Raw genomic sequence first — 16,592 nt, forward strand, 5'->3', positions numbered from 1 at the left:
AATGTGTCTATCAAATACCCCCAAACTTATTATTTGCTAGTCCTCGAGCAAAATTTATTCTTGAAAAGTGACCGAGTTAATCTCGGGTGGGTTTATCAGAGGTGTACCCACAAAAACCAATACTCCAGACCCTAGCTATCTACGCAGAACCTTGGAAAGCACTAAAGAACCTCCTTGGTTGGCATACAATTATTGACTCTAAGAGGAAGAACCCTGATGCGAAATTCCAATTGCTGTACACGAGTTTGCACTCAAGCATACTAAAATTCATATAAGTGACAGAGCTCTACTAAGATAGTTTCACGATGGACATCATACTCGGAGTCAGACTAATCACATGAAAAGATTAAGAAGATGGAAAAAGAAAAATGTAGATGGTTGAAAAGTGAACGGTGTTTCCCATATCTGTCTGAAGGCCTCTGCCAAGATGAACCTAATCTAAATGACTGAGATACCGGTCTGACTAATATTAACACACTGGCATATACAAGGGAACCAGTGGTCAATAACTTAACTCTAGGTCAACACAACTGGCATATACAAGGGAACCAGCAGTTGACTACACATAACAATAACCATTTTTTTTTTTTAACTTAACGGCATGAATAGATCTTTTTGATCCAAGCGCTTGCTTCTTGTCAGCAGATTACACGATAGTTCCCACGGGTCCTGCATTCCACGCTTGCTTAGGCGACGGAAACAGGGAGAACACACGCATATTGCTATCCAAGTGTTAATACTTATTCCGATTGGTCTAACTGGTCCGATCTTTTTTTTTTTTTTTTTTTTTTTTTTTTTTTTTTTTTTTTTTTTTTTTTTTGGGTAACTCAGTCACTCTATTTCACCCTAGCAAAGGTAACAACTTGAATCGTGTGCCCCACCAAATCACTTGAAACAAAAGAAAACTAAAAATAGAAAGTGAAAAGGACTCGACAAGATATGGCGAAACTATCATGTTATTTCTAACACCTGAACTCTGTGCTTTTATGAATAGACTTTATAGATGTTTCCATCTAGTCAGATTGGTTCCTCAACTCCTAAAACAAAAATGTTTCCATCCACTTAGATTGGTTAGTGTTATCCTTAATAGGCGTAAATTTCTAGGCTATGGAGTTTATTTATTATGCAACTAAAAAGTTTCTCCCATACCCCCAAACTTAAATCTAACATTTTCCTCAATGTTCTAAAGATGAAACTAAAAGCATGAACAAGGAGAAACTGTTACCACTTGAAGCAAAAGAGATAAGGAAGGATATTACCGTGTCGCAAGAATATTGGGTTACCTCCCAAGAAGTGCTAAGTTTAAAGTCTTCAGCCAGACGTAGGAAAGGTTTAGTCAACTCGAACCATATAACAATAGCCGGAATAACTGTGGGTCTTTAAAACCAAAAAGAGCTGACAAAAGGAAACTGCAATGAACCAAAAAAAAAACAAGCTAGAATGCCCTTACCTAGTTTCTGGATAATATCGCTAATTGCGGTTCAGGTTCAGGTTCTATGAAGGGGTCTAAATAGATAATTTTCCTCGGATGCATTTCCTCATAGGTAGGATCCAAATTATTAGGTCCTAGAGTCTGGAAAAACTCAGATAAGAACCTGGAGTCACAAAATAACCTAAATAATTTAGGATCCTCTAAGTCAATTAGGTATGACTTACAAAGTTGACCACAGTCAGAGTAGTGGTCATTCTGAAGCAAATGTGTCGATTCTAATTTCCTAAAGTACTTAGGCTTAGTCTCAGAACTTAATAAGTGACACATTTGAAATCTATACGTTCCCACAATTGGAAGAAAACTATTTGGTGGGAAAACAAAGTCAATCTGGGTATCATAGCCTGGGCAAACCACATCAACCAGAGGATGGGTTTCTAACGACTGAACCTTTTTCAGGACATCATTAGGTTCGGGAAAACGAGTATGAAGGTAATCTTGTAAAATTGTCGAGGCAGAGATATTAAGTCCTAAGTGAAGGGACTTTCTGAGAGTTAAAGGTAAGGCACTATGAAGGTGATAATCACCCCCAAACTTAGAGTTTTTAGTGTCTCTAGATAGACTAGTTACAATCTCCCTAATTCTGGATCATTAGATTCTTGAAAAATGGTCAATTGATTCTTCTAATTTATTATCAGGTAGTGCATCTTTACTCATCTCTACGAGTCTATGTTCTTCATTCAATATTATTGTTTCTAAGTCGGTAGACTCTAAAACAGCATTTTCAGAATAAACCCGTTCCTCTAAACCACTATCGGCTTCGTAATCAAAAGGAAATACTACATCGTCTAAAACGGTGGTATTCCTAATCAAATCCTCGTCCTCTTGAATAGGTGAATAATCATAAAAATTATTTGGATTTGAAGTAGAAATAATATAATCACTATAAAGCTCAATTGGATTACTAGATTCCTGATCACTATGCCTACATATTTCAGATTCTTCATCACTACTATCCTCATCATCATAATAGTACGAAGATGATTGAACCTTATCTAAAGTAGTGTCTTTTATTCTAACCTCGTCCTCTAGATTGGGAAAATATTCACTATTGATATCAAGGGTAGAATTGGAAACACTATATTGGAAATTAAGACTATCTTGAGCAGTTCTGTTCTGGGCCTCGAATAAAAGCTTTTGAATCGACTCACATGACTTCCTTATGGTATCGTGTATAGAAGGTTCACTCATGGGTGCATTTTGCTTATTCATTTCTAACACAAACCTATTTGTATTCTCAGTTAATTGTTTGAGAGACTCTTCTAGAGGAAGAACATGTTCAGAAGGATCATAATAGGGACTAGTTTTCAATAGTTTGATTGTATCCTCTAGAGACGAAGAACTACTACTATAATCTTCTTGCTCGTAAGACTGATGCATGTGTGGATAGTAATTGGGCTCACCATGGTATGACCCATATCCTTCCAAAGGATGGCGTTCCCAACCACTATTCCCAACATGGTCATAAAAAGGATGATGTCCATATTCAAATTCAGGTCGATACTCATTGTATTGGCTTCTATCATACCAGTTCGACATTCTTAATTGCAAGGGAATTCTACACAACCACAAACAAGGCCGACTCGACTCCACCAAAACAAACCTAAAGATTTCTAGCAAACAAAAAGCATGATGGCTCCACTTAGATTGTTTCTAGACCAGCTTCTATCTTTCGAAAGGGAATTCGTTGCAATTTGAGTACAACCCTCTGGAATCAATCCGAGCTAATGTAAGTTGAATCGAGGCGAGGGAAGCTCAGTGGAGCTTTGATACCCAAGGCCTCACCGCTATCACAAGGCGGCGCAGTCATGCATTCAACTCACAGAAACCATCATGAACTTTGAAGTGTGCTTAAAGAGAAACCAATATTTTTCGAACGAGTTTCCTATTAAGCTCGTTACCCTATCGGTCTCGTTCTATTCCAAATTTTAAAGCTTAGGTTCGCGTTCGGTTTTGTTTTCCTAAGGCGGGCAAGAAGGAAACGGTGATGAAATCCGAGTCCTTATCTTGATTTGGCCAGGCCTTGCCCTTTACTAGGAATTTAAAAACAGTCCGGTTCGTCCTCAAACAATTATCACCTTAAGGCAGACAGTAACTCGCTTACAGGAGATTCGCGAGTGTCTCGATGGACTTACCTCCCGTACCAGACGGGGGATGAACCGTTGTCGTCGACTCGGGCCACGACTCCTATGCCGTGTGCGAACCCGAGGGGCCGAGATGATATAGTAATCGTCGTCCTTCCCTGCACACAGTTTATATAATTTTTTTTTTTTTTTTAATAATAATACCCTTCCGTAGGGTTAAAAAAAAATAATAATAAAGTCCAAGAGTCCAGTCCAAAGTACAAATAAATAAATAAAGAAAAAAAAATTACAGTTTTCCTCACACACTCTAAAAAAAAAAAATTAAAAATTAAATCCTAAAATTGTCCTTTTTTTCTTCTCTTTTCGCTTTTCGCTTTAAGATTTTTCCTCTCCAAGTCCTTAGTTTTCACTTTGAACCTGCAAAATAAAGACAAAAAGAAACGTAAAAAGGAACAAACAATTCTAAAAAAAATAATAATAATAAACCTAAAAAAAAATAAATCAATCTATATACAAGTCCGCGTCGGCGGCGCCATTTTGTTGTAGTTTTTCTGTGGTAGTAAAAGTTCGTTGCTCGGACTTGTAAAGATAATGGATTTTTAGATTTATAAAATTTATATACAAAAATATTGACAAATTGGTAGAGAGTTACTGGGACTAAAGATTCGGCCATTTTTCATTTTCAAGTGGTTCAGAATTTAATTCTAGGCGATTATAGTTCAAAACAAAACAAATATTAACTCTAGTTTATTGCCAAGATAGATTTTATAAAATATTACTTGTATTTCTTAAGCATGGAATATCAAAAATCCCTAGGACTAAGCATACTCCATCAAATGAAATCACAAGTAATTAATTTAAAATCTTATTTCAATTAAAATTGGTGCAAAAAGTAAATAAAGAATTAATTTAAATTACCACATGGATGAAACACGGCCTCCTCCGTCGTCCCAGTGTTGGGTTTAGCTCATCATGGTGAAAAACCTCTCAAAATATTTCATTTATGCTCAAAAGTGTTTTACAATGAAGAGAAAGATAAATAAATGTTCTAAAACAGGATTCTGCGACCCACAGAAGGCGTCCAAGCTAAACGACAGAGCTGAAGTGCTGTTGTCGCTGAAAAGCTACGACCCACGCCTGTGAGTCTCTTTCACTGTTGATAAACGACTGCTGCTGCTAGTCCGTTCTTCGCGTTCTTGGTGCTCTTCATCAGCAGCAGCAGCAGAAACAGAGTTTGATCAACTCTTGATTTCTGCGTCTGTGGCTCTCCTCTCTTCTCCCAACTCTCGACAGCCTCTCTATAGCACATTTGGAACATATTTATACGTAATTGAACCATTGAATCTCCTCCATTAATCCAAAAAATCTTCCCATTACTCGGCAGTGAATGAAAATATTCCCGATATTTTTTCTTTAATTCTCTGATTTGTTACGGATTGTTCCATGTTTTATCTCTTCTCACGCGTCATCCTTGAGCTGTAGGGATTGTTTCCAGCCAATAAAATCAACCCATGCACGTCTCTTCCATCTAAGAATTCCAAGAATAGAATATTTTTCTTATTTTAGAATATCTTCCCTGATTTGATTACCACCGGTTATCTAACCAATTTTGACCGAATCCAACACCCATACCAGCTCTATCTAGGCCCTAGGAACAAACCCATTTAATTTGGGCCATTGAATCTCCTTTAATCCCGTCCAAACTTCCAACCCTAAATCTGCCAGTTGATAACAATTTTTTCCCGCCAATTTTGTTTTTTTGAATTTGGGAAGAAGATGTCCTCCCCCTAACCAGAACTTGGGTGCGAATAGCAGCTGTCTTGGGGTGACCTGGGGGTGCCCCTTAGTAATTAGGTTACCCCTTATCCAAAAGCGAGAGTCCGAACAACACTTGTCCTCCGGGTGACAAAATCAACTTTTCGAGCAGAATTTTCCAAAAATGTTTATTTCCAAAAAATACCTACAAATACATAAAATAACAAAATTAGTACAAAATCGAATGCCAACAATATATAGTATTGGGACAACTTTAAATCAAGAACATGCAACACTATAACATAGTATTATGTAGGCTAAATAGCCTTTCTTGTCTCCGTCATGTTGACGCTACATCGTCGAACTATGCAGCTCCATCAGCCAGTTCACTAATGACAGTATCGCGCCTCACTTTAGAGATCGCTAATGTGAAAACTACAGGGAGACCCATTCTCCCTGATGTTTCTACTGTGAAACCCACGCTCCGAAAACTACAGGCGCGCACCCAAATTCTGGAAGAAAATTATTCTCAAACCCAAAATATATAAAATTTTGTTTCTGTTTCTGTCTTTTTTTTTTCTTCTTCTTCTTCGTCTTTTTCTTCTTCTTCTGCTTCTCCACTATACCTAGATCTCAGAAAAAGGGAGAGATTCGATTGATTTCGAGAACAAATTCATGCCTAAATTCGATTGATCTCAACAACAACACCAAATCGTCGTCTTCTTCGAATTAACGACAAACCCTCTTACTACCGATTCTCTTCATTACAATTTCATTTCACTACTGTTATTAATGGTAGCAGCAAAAATCCCTAAATGGGTTTGTAGAACACGGTCTGGTCATTATAGATTTATGATGAAAACTTGTTTTCAATGAAGATTTTGAAATGAATTTCAGATTTTTATGAAACTCTCAGCCGTGAATTGAGTTGGAGTAAGCAATATTGGATGAGTTGTGAAGAAGGTTTAATTGCAGATGATGGTGTAAATACATGAAAGAAGATGATGGTGTAAATACATGATTTTGACCAAGAGCCCCCGAATAACTGAAAGATAATGGTTTGCGTGGGAGTTAATGAAACATGAAAGAAGATGATGATGTGGTTATGACTGCATAACATGTCATTCAGTCGACAAACTGTCTGCATAACATGTTATGCATTCGTGAAAATGGATGCATAACCTGTTATGCATCTACAAAATTTGTTGCATAACTTGTTATGCAGTCCAGAAAACCTGCATAACCTGTTATGCATCCGAAAATATGGCTACATAATGCATTATGCATTGAGAAAATAGATGCATAACCTGATATGCATCCGTAAATATGGATGCATACTGCATTATGCATCAATTTTTTATATGTACGGCTAAAACCAACCAAAAAAATGGTAATATAACTTGTTATAGATGCATAATTTTGTTATCCAAATGCATAATTTGTTATGCAGTGGAGAAAATGGTTGCATAATTCGTTATGCGTCTGCAGAATGTGTTGTGCATCGTTTTTGGTGACTGCATAATGGTTAAGTATTAAGTTTTCAAAAGAATTCCCTAAAATGAGGATCACCTCCAATTTTTTCGTTAAAAACAAAAATTTGATATTCTTGTTTGTACCCGTTGCGTAGCTCTTTTAAAAAGATTTTCAACGATATAAAATTTGTAAAATTCTAAGGCGCGAATTTTTAGATATGTTATGTCCAAGTTGCGCTGCCAATTATATTCCTGAAAAATTAGGCTGCGTAACGAGTTATGCCTGAAAAGATAGTATGCATAACCAGTTATGTATTGATTCATATAATAATTTCATATAATTATGAGTGTCACGGTATGCAAAATTAATTGTGGATCTGAAAATGAGAATATTATTTTTTTTGGGTCTCCTCCAAATTTCCCCTAATAATACCTTACAAAAAAACAAAAAATAAAATAAAATACAAGGGCAAATTGTCGGGCCTAACCCATGTGCTTTATCCAGGAAACTTTCGGGAAGGGAGTCTTTAAAGGAAGGCTGGCCGCTGGAGTCTTTAAATTTTCTTAAATTTAATCGAGGGCACCAACCTCTAAGCGAATGCTAGTAGCAGTGTTACAAGCCAGAGGGCGACCGGAGTATCTTCAACATCCGCCTGATTCCGACCAAACCATTCTTCATTCTTGAATTTGTTCTCTCTTATAATTCATTTTCCAGTTTTCTCTTTCTCATCAAAATAATGGTTCTCGATGCGGATGATTTGGTAAGGCAATGGAAGGAAGATTCTCGTGGTATCGATCTAGACGCAATTATGCAAAGTAAGAATGATAAATACTTAATTCTCTGTTTGTCTTATCCATTACCTAACTCTGGATTTTCTTGAATTTTGACCTAATCAAAACTTACTGCTGCTAATTTTGACAACAATCAAACACAAATTTATCGATTAATTTTGTTTATGGATGCAGGTTATTGTGATGGTTATAAGGATTATGAGGGTGAAATTTTTTATAGTGATGACGACGACGAGATGTCGATGATGTCCGTGGAGACTGTTATGAAAGATGCCAAAATCTTAGCTGATGAGAAGAAAAAATCAGACATGTTAGGAACAAGAATGGATGCACAATCATATTCTCATCATCACTGGGGGTAACAATTTGAGCTTTTCTCTTGTTCATATGATTTTGTAGTTTGTGAGGTACTCAGCAAACTCGAGTGAAGTCGCCTGTGAGGTTTATGTGCCTACTCAAAAGTTGGCAATCTTTGATTGAAATACTACTTCATTCATCAAAAACATATACTGTTCATTTTTATCAATTTGGTTATTTAAAAAAATTACTCATTCCCTTACTTTTTAACAGGCCAGTTTCTATAAATAAATATTTCAAAAAAATAGGCCAGAAAGTCAAATGTTACTTTAATTTTCTGGGACCACTTTTATTTAACTTATTTTGATGACAAAGTGTTATGAACCATTTCACTTATTTCTTTGGCTGACAAGTGTTATGGGGTCATTTCACTTCACTTCTTTTATTGACAAGTGTTTAGAGGACCACTTTCAATAATTAGTTCTCTTAATTTCCTTAATTTTCTCAAAAAAAGAAACTGGACTATTAAAAAGTAACAGAGGGAGTATCTAATACTACCATCTGTAAAACCAAGGAGGAACAATAGATGCAGTCACAAGTCTAGTTAGTGAGTTGTTAGAGTCCATTTGCTTTGTTAGTTCCTTTAATTGCCATCCACTTGGGTAAACCCGTTGAATAACTTTTATGAAATAATATTGGTTAGTCGATGCCCTCTTTTAATGGTCTGGTTCGTCCCTCATTTATTTGTAATGAGTTTGCAGATGAAGAAAACATTAAGATGGATATTGAAGATGGACCTTCAGAACCGAGTATGGCAACTGTAGGGAAGAAAAAGGAGAAGCGCAAGTTACAGGAGGATGGGGTCGAATCAGAGAAGAACGATGGTATTGCAAGAAGATTCCATGTGCAAAGGAGATGTTTAAGTAAGTTTATCGTAAAAATTCTTTTTTCCCGCTGTTGGTAAGTTAGCTGTAGAGAGGTGTTTTTGGCTAGTATTGCCTTTGTCTGTGGTTTAGTGGTATCATTTCGGTCATGAAACATAATTGAAACAGTGATCTCAATGTCCAGTGTGAACAACTTATCAAGTATCTAGAATTTGTTTCTATTTTGAAGAGCTTTTCTTGGCAGCGTTTTCAAAAGCTTAATTGGATGCAAAGAAACCTCTTTATATTTTACACTTGAATTTACAGTGAGGATAGTCATTTCGCTCAATTTAGTGATGCTGAATAAACAGATTAAAGACACGCGCAAATGGCACCATTGCATTTGACTGTGTGCTGTCTTAATTTATAGGCTCATATCAACTATATTTTGCACTGGTTTTCACCATCGTTCTCCAGCCTAAAGGTTTATCTTATGAGAAATGATGAATGGTGATAGTATGGGGATAGCTGGTTCTATAGTACTAGTGGAAGAAAAACTTTTGCATCACCCTGAAACATGAGAAAAGCGTGCAACATTTTTCTAGTGGGATATGTTGCAAATGTATGTGGGATCTTCCCTTCCATTTGCTTTTGCTATCGGTAGTAGTGGGCAATACTAGTAACATCTGAATATACTACTACTTGACTTGACTTCTAGTTCTAAAATGTTTAATAAATGCTCGCATTGTTCTGTTTGTGCTCCGCTTGCAGACTTCTTAGTTTCAGCTACTGTTGCTGAGTTTAAAGGTCGAGATATTTTTGGTGTGGCATGGGTGGCCCAAGTGAGCATGGAATTAGCAAGAATTGAAGCAAACTTCAGTGGATTGTCACCTGGAAAACATGGATGGACTGTTACTAAGTCTGGGGATTTGACTAGAGAAGCAGCAAATACTGGGGAAGTCTTTAATCCAACAAAAACTACTGGACAGGTTTGCCTCTGAATTTTGTAATAGTAATGTACTAATATCTTGGCAAGATGAAATGCTTTCTAATCTTTTAGATGCCTGAGAGTATCCATAGCACGAAATGCAAAAAAAACTAAAAATGCTAAAATTCAAAGAAGCTAAATTTAGGTTCACTTTTTAACACTCAGGTGTAAACTGCTTACCAGGCTCTCTTTTTAACCAAGCCTGACGCAACTAGGCACAGTTCAATAGTGAGCCTTGGTCATTTTAATGTTTACCAGGCTCTCTTTATAGCAGGCCATATAGCCTTGGTCATTTTAATAGTGAGCCTAGTAAGCGTGGTTTCAAACCACTACGCTGGCTGAATTTGACTATCGCCAGAATGGATTGGCGAATTTTGCATAATTATTTGACTCTTAGCTATATTTTGCACTGTTCACTGCGGGTAAAGTTCAGATTTTTTTTTTTTTGGTTCTGTAATTCTACATTGTGAAATGACCATATATAATGTCTACAACTAGGGTTCTGTTGATAACTTCATTGAAGATTCTGCATGAAGACCAAACTATTCTATAACAATAACGTTGTTATTCAGCTGAATAATTCTTACAGGAAATTCTAGTAATTTTAATTTTGTTTGTTTTTATTCATCTTCACTTGGACAGAGCTCAGTACAGCGAGGCTAATTAAACACAGGCAAGATGTACAGAATGAATTTCATGAGGAGATACAGCATCCAGAAATTCTGCACCTCAAGCATCACACTCTGTATCCCTGTTAGACCACGGTATGATGTCACTTTCCCATCAAATTTATTAGCTAATCCACAACGTGCAGCCACTGCTACTCCCAGCCCAAAATCACAACCATAAATGTCAAATCTAGGTGAATTTCCCATCAGTACACTAGCATCATCTAACAAAGTCCCCATCTTAAGTATATATGGTTTCCTCATCCATTCATCTCTCGATCCCCGGATTTTCTCATTGGTGTGTTCCTTTACAGCCTTGTGCAAAAGCAAGGCCGCCCATCCAATACCATGCTCTAATAGCTCCCCAGCAGTTGTAGTCCCACAAACTGATTGGACGCAATTACCAAAGTAGTTCTCAGAAACAGGTGGGTTCAATCTCAATCTATTGTCAATTGCCAACCTGCAGCCTGTTTTTTTATTGGAAGTAAAATGGCGTGCTCTTGTTATTGACCTCCATACAAGAGCACTTGAGGCTTGAAAAGAAGAGATTTGAGTATGTTTTGTGTTGCATTCTTCATTGGCTTTAGCTTTAAGTTTCGCCAATGATTCTTCAGTGAAATGAAACATTCTCTCTCTGAGAAGTGGTCTTTCATATCGTTCGATGAATTCTTTATGATGAGAGAATGGAAGGTTGCTGAGGGTTGGATCTTCCATAAACTAGCGTTTAGTTATCGGCAGACGAGAAATACTGCATTCGATATGTTGATCACCTGCTTCTTTGCTAGCTTTTCTTACTTTCCTAGTGATATCTGCGAGCGCATTGAAGAATTTCCAGAAAGAAGTCCCATCACCTATAACATGGTTAAAACTGCAACCCACAAAAATGCCGCCCAGTAACTCTGTCACCTGTACCACTAACAAAGGCTCTGTGCGTCTCCATCATGGCAATTGGCTCCCTCAAGAGCGAAGAATGCTTGAATAATTCTGGGTACGTCGACTGGGGTAAGAATATCCATCATATTTATGTCTGCAGCCGCATGAATGAACTCCACTCCTACAGAGTCATCGCTGCAGTCTACGTAAATCCCATAAAATGGTGGATTGTCTTGCTGTTTAGTCACCATACGACCTGATAGTGGGTAGAAATGTGTTAATGTGATAGACGGAGAATGTTTAAGTTGATCGATCAAGGTTCCGGTTGGGTATGGATCTTCTACTGAAGGTGCGGGTTTCTGAAAGAGAAGATCGTCTTGAATGTAATATGGAGTCAAATAGTGTGGTTGCTTTGATTCTTCTAAAACTTGGTGTGGTTTGATGATGCATTTTGAGATTTGCCGAACAGCTATTTCAGTAGTTTGTGGATTCATTTGGTCTTTTTTTTTTCTTTTTTTTGCCAAGTCCAATAGTTTATTAAAGCAAATGGATTCATTTGGTAACTAACAGAAACCGGCAGAATCAGTAAAGGTGGAGTGCGATCAAAGTTGTCTTGGTGACTGTCAGACTGATCATCTCTTTTATATGTTGAATGTTGACTAATGTAGTAGGCATAGGCCAGTACTTTCCTTGGCACGGATCGATAATAAAGAGACAAACTTGTTTATTCTCTGTGTTTAAGCTTGGCTGGTAGGATCTCTTTTGTTTATTCCAGTGTTGAAACTTGGAACCAATTTCCTCGCTTGAGCCGAAGGGACGTACGTATACTACTTTGTGTTTCAGTTTAGAGCTGGAAGAAAGTATCACCGGAGATGCAAGTTCATTTTGGAAGGCGATGATAACAAAAGAATTTAACAAAAAAAAAAAAATTGGACAACTTTTGTGGTATTCATTCAATTGGAAAATAAAGTCCGACATGACACGAATTTTATATTTTCTTTCTCCTTGGTCTGGTAAAAAAAATTGGTGGAGAATATTAAACACACAAATATCAAATTAGGTCCATTAATTGGCGCATAAGCAGAAGTGTTTTTTTAGATGACTTGGAGGAGTCTTTTGCTGCGAGACAGTTGCCTTCTTACACTGAAATACGCTCCACTGCGATGGTTTGGTTCTCATTTTGAACGAACCACCAACTGAAAATTTTGGTACCTTGTTGTCCCCACTTGGGTTACAAGCTCGCCCAACCTGAGATCTAAATATCAAGTTTAGTTTGCATTTAAATAACCTCTGAAGAACTGCCAACAAAACAACTGACTTAGTTTTGAATTTAGATACTATATAATTTTAAAAGATGCGGTACCTTTATGCTTCATGACTAAAGAGACGTTAATTTTGTGGTAATATAGCTTGACCCTAGCTAGGGTTTAGAAACCTTAACACCAGAAACTTTTCTTGACACACAATTCTCGGTACTTCCATATTAACCAGCTTAACTCGCAAGACCGGAACTCACTAAATAGACTGATTTTCGTGCAGTAGTCTGCAATGGCAAGGGCCTTCTCTGATCAATTTCTTTCTAGTTTTTTGAGATAGTTATAGCGATCATTCCAAAGCCGTTTGGCACCTGAGAGGGATGACACCGCATTTATGCGTATGTGACACGTAGCTCAAATAGTTTCACGGCTACAATAAAGCATATTAAGAACCGACCAAAAAAAAGCAACAATGAAAATATAATGAGAGATGGCGGATTCATGCTTAGATTCACACGAGACGATGAGAGGAAGAGATGTGAATAATTAAAGTGGCAACAAGGTCTAAGACCAGTTCATGAATATATATCATAATGAAGAAAATTTGTTTTCCAATAATCAAGTTATCAAAGTGAAGTGCCTGCTAGCATTACAAAAAGAGGACATGGGTTGAAAGTGAGAGTCCAACCAGAAACTGATTAATACTATTAACTACCTGGAGTTTGGAGTTTCCACAGACCACAACATATATGTTTTGGCAGAAATTTAATTCAAGATCAAGATCATATCATGAGATTTAAGTATGCTAAGACCAACGGAATCCGTTTGTCCCCGTTCCCCTGGCATATGCACGTTGATCCCAATTAGCTCAGCAGCAAAATAAACAAGATTTAATCTGAGACGGAGACGAGTAAATTTTGTCGTTATCAAACCTACAAAAAGAACTGACCAACTTTAAGAAATTTAGTTCAAGATCCAAAAAGTTGTGCCGGAAGAAAATTTCATTTTCTAGAAGCATGTAGAGGTGATTCAAAGACTAACTCATGTTTTACACCTTGCTTGAGAGCATAATTCGTGATGAATTATGCGTTATTAATCTGCATGACAACATTGTGGCTGTAGTTTAGTGGTAAGAATTCCACGTTGTGGCCGTGGAGACCTGGGCTCGAATCCCAGCAGCCACAAATTTATTTTGGGAATTCTTGGTTTTCTTTTTATACCTTGCTCCTTCGCATTAAAGCCAACAACCTCTACATACGGCTTTCATTTACTCCTATCCTCTGGCAATGTAGCTCAGTTTCAGACTAGGTCATAATTACTGTGGTACAGTAGTATAAATGTGTTAAGAATGTAGTATGTTTGACTTAAACAACAACCAAGATAGTTACCGAAACTACCCTCCAAAAAATACAAAACTGCTCTGCCACGATGTATCTATCTCGTGCTATATCTACTATTATTCTAGACGTTGACGGCCAGTCCGTATGCGTCACTCTCACTCCATAAACACACTTTTTGATTTGATGAGATTTGTTTCCAGGACAACTTCTTCCAGCTGCATACAGATACTCATGTGATTTTCACATATTTATGAAAGACGGTGCTACTCAATCCCCCACTATCATACACCATTATTTAAGCCTTTGGATTTTGCCAAAATATTTCAAGGAAGCTAGCACTTATGTGACACGCATTGGGGGATAGGAAGCATTTTTTATTTACGAACACTCCACTCTTTTTCGAGATATAATGCTCGTCAGTTGTTTGAGTGGGAACTTGACGTGCGAATTCGGCATGTCTTTCCCCGGGGTTATTTGTGACAGTTTTCTGGTTGCCCTCATTTATCACGGCCGGTTGGAGAATGTTTCCTACACTTGTTGTTATATATACTTGGGGGCTTACTGAAAAGGATAAGTCGTGTCGTGTACGATAACATTATCAATGGTGATCAAATTTACCCCGGTTCATTACAGAAGAAGATAAAAGTTCATTACAACCACATATTCTATTATTACAGGTATTTAAAGCAAATACAGATTGACTAATGAGTGCGCGGATGAACACGTGTGACTAGACACGTGAGACATAAAGTGCACAGCTTTATCCTTCACCACTATTAGGCTTATCCTTCACTGCAGCATACTTGTGTGTGCTATTAGTGTATAGTCTTTCAAGATATAATAAACAAAGTGGATTTGGTTGAGGAGATTAAGTGCAGTCGATTAACCTTTAATCCAGCAGATCTATACTGCCACGTAAAGATTATATCATATCTTTCTAGGGCATTATCATCATTACTGAATGAATCAGCACTGGCCAGACTAAGCTACTAATGGTAATGATGATCATAGGTATTCAAATGCATACGTCAAATCACAACAACAATATAATAAGTTCAATTACAATATAAATAATCCAGGTTACACTCTATGCCTAGGGCTATGGGCAAAGGTGCATCGTATAATTAGTAATCTCATAAACAACCCCATGTACAACGAACATTCACGTAAACATTGCACAATTACATCAGCCACCTTTTCTTTTTATTTTGTTTCGAACATTGCATTGACCGTGTATTTTTGCTAAGGCCATGTCCAAGTTACTCCAATGACGGCGATGTGTCAAGGATTTTCTAATACGTGGAAAGCATCATGGGAATTTATTACTAACAAATTAGTAAGATATTTTTATTACTACTAGTATAGTACGTATTAATATGTAGTATCACCGTATTGATATTACTATTATATAGTAACATTTACATGTGTTGATACTAATTAGACCTGAAAGGGTGTTTTAGATATTTAGAAAATACACTTTGTAATCTCTACGAAGTTTTTGGACTAAAGAGTAAATAATTTAGTCCGAAAACACTAAGTAGTAAATGTTTTTCACGAGTGGACTAGCCATTAATTGGGTCATGGAAAATTGGACTAAACAGTAATTCCTACATTTCAATAACTATATCCATTAGATATGACATCGAGTCAAAACCAAAGGAGGAAACATCAAATTACTTGCCTTTGCAGAATCGCTAGGGAAGTGTTGTATTGTCACTTTTGGTTCTCCGAAGATATATTTAAATATTTAGGCTTCCACAGTAATATTCCATCACTTTGGACTTGAAAGAAACAGATAAAAGGGAAAAGTGAAAAATGGACAGAAGAGAATTGAAGTTCAAGAGAGAACGTTAGATGAATGCAAGTATTTAACTTAAGCACTGAGTTCGTAAGCACATAAACAGCAGGACTACTAACATGAATTCTACTGTATTAACAATATTAAAAACCCAAGTACATGCAGCGTTTGCAGACATACGGTTTGGTAATTGCAGGCATGAAGCGGGTGTATCAACTGCATCCGCTCAGACAAAGATAACTGTCCACGCTATTATTGAAGATATGAAGAAAAAAAAACTTAGAGAACTTACCAATGGATGCATGTCTACGCTCCATGAGGTACAAGGAACACAAGGACTAACTGGGATAGACATTGCATCACCCTCATAATTTGGAACGGTCATGCTATTGGGAGACACAACCACGAGTTTGCTATTTGGAATTCTTGTGTTGGCAGGCTAAAGAAAGATGAGATGCGATTACTTATTGAAATGACAAAGAGTAGGCTCCGACCGAGACAAGTGCTTACTACAATTAAACAAACAAGCGAAGGAAACATGTCAACTATGAGAACTATTTAATTTGATTCTAAAATATACACAAAATTTGCGGCATAGCTGTTACTATAGATCAACCTTTATACTACAACAACACAAATATCTCTCGTCATTAGACGACCACTCCCTACTCACATCCGACAACCACTGACATGACGCTATTGAAAATCCAACTTAGAAGGTCAAAAGAATTGCTGACAAGCATCAGTTATGTTTGATTTTGATCTGTTAAGTTGCTAGGTTTGCACAATTATCCAAAATTCAGTACCTATAGTAAACCATGTTTGGTCAATCATACTGAAGTTCAGCGCATACCAACTATCCTATTCAGAGAAAACGATAGATGGGTAATACAATCAGGGATTGGTAGGTTTTCAAA

General features: G+C 37.1%; 1 non-coding gene and 1 pseudogene across 1 annotated transcript; one reads left to right on the forward strand and one right to left on the reverse strand.

Moving 5' to 3' along the window:
* Positions 1 to 10,383: 10,383 nt before the first annotated feature.
* Positions 10,384 to 11,992, reverse strand: LOC113316926 (annotated as a pseudogene).
* A 1,657-nt stretch (positions 11,993 to 13,649) lies between these two features.
* TRNAH-GUG lies at positions 13,650 to 13,721 on the forward strand. The gene has a single exon. It is a non-coding gene; the product is annotated as a tRNA-His (tRNA).
* Positions 13,722 to 16,592: the final 2,871 nt, after the last annotated feature.

The sequence above is a fragment of the Papaver somniferum genome, chromosome 10, assembly GCF_003573695.1.
Source record: "Papaver somniferum cultivar HN1 chromosome 10, ASM357369v1, whole genome shotgun sequence".
Lineage (NCBI taxonomy): Eukaryota > Viridiplantae > Streptophyta > Magnoliopsida > Ranunculales > Papaveraceae > Papaver > Papaver somniferum.